This window comes from Xenia sp. Carnegie-2017, unplaced genomic scaffold (genome assembly GCF_021976095.1).
Source record: "Xenia sp. Carnegie-2017 unplaced genomic scaffold, XeniaSp_v1 HiC_scaffold_6, whole genome shotgun sequence".
Classification (NCBI taxonomy): Eukaryota; Metazoa; Cnidaria; class Anthozoa; order Malacalcyonacea; family Xeniidae; genus Xenia; species Xenia sp. Carnegie-2017.
In genome coordinates, this window is record NW_025813526.1 from 7,158,711 (window position 1) to 7,166,985 (window position 8,275).

At 25.2% G+C, this 8,275-nt stretch overlaps 1 long non-coding RNA gene across 1 annotated transcript; it reads left to right on the forward strand.

Moving 5' to 3' along the window:
• The first annotated feature begins 850 nt into the window (after window positions 1-850).
• LOC124458130 lies at window positions 851-7,908 on the forward strand. Its single transcript, XR_006953024.1, has 3 exons — window positions 851-861; window positions 7,627-7,636; window positions 7,839-7,908. It is a non-coding gene; the product is annotated as an uncharacterized LOC124458130 (long non-coding RNA).
• The last annotated feature ends 367 nt before the right edge of the window (window positions 7,909-8,275 follow it).

Here is an 8,275-nt window from a genome sequence, read left to right on the forward strand (position 1 = left end):
GAATTTTTTTGTTCTAACATAAACTGAGCTAATCGTGATGTTACATCATCATTATTACAATCAAAGACAAATTGACGATAACCACAACAGTCAACGGGGTCAATTGATAAGTCAGTAATATAATCCATATCGGGTAAAAAATACTCAAAATTTTTATGAAATGGAATTTTTTCACATTTACGACATACTTTTTGAACAACACAATAGAATGGTATCATTAAATTATTTTCATCTGTTTTTGTTTCAAAATCAAAGAAAAATAACGTTGGTGTAGACTTATACTTATTAAATTCTAAGGGTTTGATATGACATTTATGTTGTTTGTCCAAATATTTTCTACAATGAGCACAATATGTTTTTTGACAATCATGTAAAACAACCTTATTTTTTTTAACAAAGAAAAATCTTGGAACAATTTTATTACATGTATTACAAAAAAAATTTTGACATGGTGTGACTTTAATACTATTCTTATTTTTAAACAATTTATTAAACAGATGTTTCCGAAACAATCTGATGATTTAAAATTATATTACATTCGGTGCATTGAATAGAAAAATTTGCTTCTTTTTTACAGTTTGAATAACATTTTAAACATGTGTCTTCATTTTTACAAATATGAGAATCCGCATACTCGTCAAATTTCAAATAATGCATGCATTTAAAGCAAAATAAATCCAATTTTAAATTAGAAAAAAGTTTAGGATTTAAGATTAAGTCATAGTGGGAATCATTTAACCATAAAAAAATAATTTTATCACTAATGTGAAAGGAATCATGATTACTCACTCTTGAGTCATAAATTATTGTATCTAATTTATCTTTAGAAAAAATCACCAAATGAAAATTATCTTTTTTTAAGTAGTTTTCGTAAACTAAATTTAATTGGTTAATGGCGACACTTCCTTCTGATAATTTAGCTTCTTTATAAAATGATTTAACTTCGTCTACAGTAATTATTTCATCAACTGTTTTATTTAAATTTTTTTTAAAAATAGTTAGTTTCTCATCATTATTAATAAACATTTTTCCAACTAATACAGCCACAGCAAAACAACAATTTTAACTTGAGTTTGCAATTTGTCACACTTAATTTGCAATATACCATTTCTAACTTCTCTTTGATGTTTCAATACTGGACGATTTGTTTTACCACCTACTATCATCATCAGGATTTAAATTATAAATAAGTTTTTGTTTTGTTTTCAGATTGGTCTTTTTTCTAAATGAGATTTTCTCATTTTATATTGATAATGGGACAATCATAAGACATACATTACTTTCCCAGTCATTATTTAAAAATTCTGAAAGATTACTTTGTAAATTATGTTCAAAAGTATCTAATAATCTCTGTATAGTAAATTCCTTTAAAGGTAATAAGGATGTTGAAAAAGGTTCTAACGGAGCTTTTTCGAAAAAAAATCTAATTAAATCATTCTCAGAATTTACGGTTAATTTTGCTATATTGAGCAAATATTGTAATATTTTTGAAAATTGTTTCAAAAAATCTGGTAAACTGTTGAAATTGTTTTTTTTTTATAAAAATTTGATATACGTGATCCTTTAAAAACAACTCGTTTTTACTTGGAAAAAAATTTAATTATTTCTTAAAATCATCAAAAAACATTAAACCACACCAAGAAATATTTACTAATTATGGTAAGAATATTGGAAAAAAAAGTAAAAAGTAAAATATTTTGTAAATAAATAATATTTTTTATTGAATAAAAATACATTTTACATAAATGTTTTTTTAATTAATTAATTAAGTACACAAATTGATTTCAACTAAAATATCGACCCCAATATTGGTGCTAACAATGGTAATATTCCTCCTTTTTGACCTCTTCTTCTTTACCTTACATACATCTGACCTCTATATGCACCTTTACCCAATTGATTATTTGCAATTTCAAATGCTTTATCCATTAAGGGTGAATTTACAATTTTTTTTGCTTTAGAACCCAGTATTCCTGATTTTGCTATAGCTCTAGCAGCTTTTGCAGATTTTAACGCTAAATGTTTTTTACTTAATGCTTTTTTAAATCCAGACTTAAGTGTATTGTGAATTTTAGAAAATTTAATAAATCCTCCTTTTTGTCGTCTCCCTCCTCTTTGACGTCTCCCCATTATTTTAGTAATTTTAAAAAACATTATTTCAGAAATTTAAAAATGTGATTTTGTAAAAAAATCTATATATATGTTATACCATTTGTACTACTTCTGCATAAATAAACAGATATTGCTTTCAATGCATATATTTATTGAATTTGCTTACTATTTATTTTACTTATTTATTCTTTTCTTAAAAATAAAAATAAAAAAATGTATAAAAGAAAACGAAAAAGAATTAAAAAAAGAAAATATAGAAAAAAAGCACAAAAAGGAGGAATTATTGGTGGACTAGCAGGATTGGCATTAAAGGGTATTGTTCCAGCTATAACAGGTGGGATTGTTAAAAAAAAAAATTAAATAATATATTATTAAGGGATAATTTTTTTCTGATGAAACAAAAAATGTGTAAAAGGAAAAGAAAAAGGAAAAATTATTGTATAAGAGGATCAATAAAAAAAATAAAACAAAAGGGTAGTGGATATTTAAAGACAATGATGAATGAAAATAGAAAAAATAGAAAATTTGTATTTAATTAATTATTTCCATTAAAATTTGAAAAAAATAATTTGTATCTATCAAGTCCATTTTTTTTAAAATAAATAAAATATCATCACAAGTTGACGTATGAAAATTAGGATCTCTATCAAATATTAATCCCAATTGTTCAAATGTTAAATTACTACGTGTGGTTAATGTAAAATTAGGTTTTTCTAATTGTTTACATTTTATAACAAGTAAAGTTATAAAATCATCAAACAATATATTACAATATTTACAATATAATACATGTCGTGCATAATTCGTATAAATTCCGTTTTCTGTTAAAAAATTATAAATTACATGTTTATTTACATTTTTCAATTTTATTTTTTCAATTGTATTAAAAATTTTTTTACAAGATATATAAATTTTTACATCACTAACATGTTTAAAAAAATATCTATATAACGTTTTACACTCTAAACCTAAATGAAAACTATCTTTTTTTACAACCTGAGAATCATGTAAATAAATGGTGAAATAATCATATAAAATTTTATTACTTCGTTTATCTACATTAAAATAATGATATCTGCAACAAAAATTTTCATTAAATAATAAGATTTTTTTATGTTGCATATAAACTTTGGGTAACCAATAACTCGAAATTAAATAAAGATGTTCGGTATTTTTATTCTCCCAACAACGTATTATCCCTACTGTTCCATATAGAATTTCAATGAAATCTACATTTTTGTAAACGGTTTTGAATTTTTCATCATTTGAAAAAGATTTAAAATAAAGGGAATATTTTAAATCTTCTACAGTTGGCTTAATTTTAAGCACTTTCATTAGTGACGAGGTTCTTTTCAATTTTAATAAATAACTGCATACAAAATACAGCGGATATAACAATGGATGACCGGGATATTCGTTCAATAAAATGACGAATACTTGGATAGATAAAAAATCCATATCGTTAAACTAAAAAAAATATAATAAACGTTAATTCTTTCGGGTTTATGTAATGGGTGAAATACACAAAAAACGGTATCAAATATAACCAATTTCTTTGTCACTATGTTATCTACAAAGAAATACTAATAAAAACAACAAAAATTAAAAAAAAAACATTTAAAAATGAAACAATTGATTTTTAATAGCATATTCATTTATATACATTGTATAGTTAGAGTTAATATCAACTCGTGGTTTATATTGATTATAATAAAAATTACAAGTATGTCCATCAAAATGTCCAACACGACAAAAAATATATCCATTGTGATCTATAACACCACATGACTTTTGATATAATGTTTTTCCATTATTCAATTTCCAAAAAATTACTAATTAAAAAAAAATATCATTAATTTAGTTTAACTCGTTTCATAGCTTTTTTGTCAGATATTATTTTTCTTTTCTGACCTTTCTTTTTATTAAATTCAATTTTATCATTGTCATATTCTTCTTCTTCCATATAATTGTCTTCTTCTTCAGTATCATTATTTTCGTCTTTTTTTAAATCTGCATAAATTTTATTCAACAATCCATTTGGGTTTAATAAAGTACAATCCATATTTCCTTTTTTCAAAATTTTTAATAGAAAATTGTCTTTAATTTGAAAATGATCCTTTCTTTGTATCTTTCCACGAATAAAATGAAAGAAATCAGCTTCAATATACTCCAGTATTAATTTTGCTAAGGTTAACTTGAACCTTACGCAATAATAGCACTTTTGACAGTTCTGAAATTTACTTTCGCCTAGTTCTTTAAATAAGATCATAACTCTATTTTTTTCGAGATACCTCATAATTTTTTCCTAGCAAAAAATTAACATGAAAATCTATTATACATTTTTAAAATCCATACCCTGATTTTTTGCATTATGCAAATAAAAATATCTAGATCTTTAACATCATAAAAGTTCTTTTCATAATGTCTAACTTTTATAATAAATCGTTTTTTCATCCGCTATAAAAATTCTGTGGGTAATTAATATACGTCTTTAAAATAATATTTTATAATAAAAAGCCAGTATGTTATTTCATCAGTGTGATGCAAATACTCTTTCAAATGATTTATTAACTAAAATGTTTTTTCCAAGAACTAAAAAAGTGTACAAAAGAAAATGTAAAAATGAGAAGAAAAATACTCAAATATGTTGTAGTTATAAAAATATATTTAAAAAGTATATTATATATTATGTTGTTGTCATTTTATCAGAAAATTACTTCAATATCTTTGGTTACATATGTAAAAATATATATGTAACCAAAGATATTGGTGTAATAGTTCCAAAACTTTTCATCAAATGTATAACCATTGAAATCGGGATGCCTCATGAATACTCAATTATGTTGTAAATCTATAATTTTTTCCATAAATAATATCATACTTCGTAAGTAAAAGCAAATAATATTAAATTCATACCTTAATTTCAAACAACGTATAGTTCTTGCGATAGTATTTGAAGAGTCTCCACAACAGATTCTATTAGTCTCCAATAAATAGACTTGAAGCGTAGCCAGATAGCTGCTAATGCAATTGTGATATTAAGAAATTGATCTGTAAATAAAAACCAAATAGCATTAATCCTCTACCTTTATTATTTCAAACAACGTAAGTCTTATGCGTAAGTCTAAAGTCAACGTAAAGTCTCTTTGCAATAGTATTTGAAGGTTCCAAATAGACTTGCATGCAAAGTTAGAGAAAAGAAATTAGTTCGTGAATAAAAAAGTAACACATAACTCTTAACTTTCTTTCAAAATAATGTATTGTCTTTCGGAATAGTATTTTAAAGAAAAATGCAATTGTGTTATTAAAATAGTAAATAAACGCAAATTATATAAAATGTTAGCTTTAGCATTATTTGAGACTTAGGTCTGTTGACCAGACTCTCAGATTTATTAACGTAACTAGAGAAACGTTAATGCAATTGCGGTAATAAAATTAGCTCAAATAAAGGAAACACTTACCATACAAGTCTCCTAAAACAGTCAACGATTTCCAACAAGATTCACTTCACCGATTTCCAACAAGATAACTTCAACAGGGCTGAGAAACTTCGATGCAGTTGTGATATTTACGCATTCTTAAATACTCTGTTACAACAAAAATACCCTTTGTTTCCGTTCACCTTGAACGTCGTATCTACATCTCAATACACTGTACCTTTGTTTGCTAGTTGCCCTGAACATTTGAGAACACAAACAAACCCATTTACTGTCATCATATCAATTAAATATCAATTAAACATCTGTGACTGGTACAATCTGACATGACTTCAACAGAATGAAATGAACGTTTTGTATTAAAACAAGATACAAAAAAATTATTTTCACCTTTTAAATTTCATATTAATCAAATTTGTTGTGTTGTGACAAAAATCGCAAGTTTTATTCCATAGAATCACACCAAAATCAAAAAAGAATACCATAAACTTGAGAGAATACTAATAATATCTTAAACAAAATCAGTTTAGTGTCATCACGTCTATTAAGCAATTATCTTCAATAATTCCTGTGACTGGTACAATCTGACATTGACTTCAACAAAATCGAAAATATGCATTTTGTTTAAACAAAGATGCAAAAAATTATTTCACCGCTTATGTATTTTAATAAACAAAAGGAGTGTCTTATAACAAAAAGTATGTTTAATATAGAATCACACCTAAATCAAAACAGAATACTAATAATATCTCAAAACAAAGACTGCTTTTGCTGCTGTCATCACATTTATTAAACTATTATCTTCAACAAAATCGAAATATGATTTGTATTAATATTTTGTAAAATTCTAATATTTCTGTACAATTTTATACATTTAACATATTTTCAAGCGTTCTTTTGTAATTTTTGATTGCTTTGATTTCATCTTACACACCTGAAAATATCGATGTACTTTAACTTGATCGTAATTTTGTTCTTTAATCAGAGTGCATCATCTCTAATATGTCTCTATAAATCCCTTGGGGAGTCGATGCGAAGTTCACATTTATATATCTATCATCTATACTAATTAATCCCCGTCTGTGTCAAACCCATTATATATACATAATGAGTTACAAAACACACTTTAACCTTCAACTACCAACAATCGATGCAGTTTGTGTTGTGACAAAAAAACGCAAGTTTTAATATATAAAGAAACAATTTTTTTACAAATAAATTCAAAACAGAATTTTGTAAATTTTAGACAACACCAATAATAACTGAAACAAAAGCCATTTGCTGTCATCACATCTATTAAGCAATTATCTTATGGGTGATGATGGAATCTGATACTGCTAGCTTCAACAAAATCAAAAATATAAAGTTTTATTAGAAAATCTAAATGCAATTTTTTCAACACATTAATGTAGTGAATAATCGATGTGGTTTATGTTATAACAAAAATCGTAAGTTTTAACATATGTGAAACAAGTAAACCAATATGTCATGGGTCAAAAGGTTATATTTGCAAAAAATTTGATCTATAAATCAAGCATTTATCTCGTTTACACTTGCAAGCATACACTTATCGCAAAAGATAAAAAAACAAAAGCAAACAAAAAGATGGAAAATGCCAGAAAGAAAGAGAAAATTACGATACAAAAGACGATAGAAAAAATAAACAACGGAATAGAAAATATTATAAATGAAAATATATGAAGATACAGCCATATTTGAAAGAAGTTTGCGATGAATGATAGACTTTATTAATAAAGAATCAATTAAATTTGACGTCATGACAATGAGCACGAAAATCTTAAATGAACTAAATAAAAACAAATAGAAGAAGAAGAAAGAAGAAAAAAGGAAAAAGTAATTAGAAAATCTATAGATTATATATACTTTATTTTTTTAGATGTTGACGTGTCTGACAATGAAAAACAGTTGCATATTAATCGTCTAAACAAAATATTTGAAGAGTTATATTAAAATTGTTATATGAACTATATTTCATCACTTTGAAGTTCTTCACCCAACTTAGCTTGTGCTAATATTAATTTTACTTGAGTATTTTCTTTTATTTTTTCATAATCAGTTAACGAATTGTTTAAACAATCGCATTCATCTTGTAAATCTTGAACATCTTTTAAATATTCAATATGTTTTATTTCATTTTGTTTTCTTTTTCCAACTCTTTTAAAGCTTGAATTTCTTTTGAAATCTCGCTCATTTTTTCCATTTTGCGTTAGCTTTCTGTTTCTTCTAATTCACTCTGCAAGTCAAGTATTTGTTTTCTAAATCGTTAAGTTTTTATAATTTCGCTAAGTTCGATGTTTTACATCAATCAAATAGATATAATAAAATTTTCTTTTGAGCCAATGCGATGTGTTTGACTTTCATCTTCAGATGTATTTGGAGTTGAAATGTGTGATGTATTTGCGTTTGATTCTTGTGATTCCATTTTATAAACAAACTTAACAAATATATGACACGTTAGTTCTTCAATGCGTACAATTTCAAATAACAGGTCTTTTATATACTCCACCAATATTAAAAAAAAACCAAAAAAATTCAAGCAATGCAAATATGAAGCGTTCAAGGTTATCGTGCATGTAATAAGCATATATAGTAATAAAACATGTAAATTCTTCATTGACGTCAAAACAAAGCATCTCAATTAGTAACTTCAGACCCAGTAATTAATCAATCAACTTGAAAGTCAAGGTTATATTCCAAATTTAAGA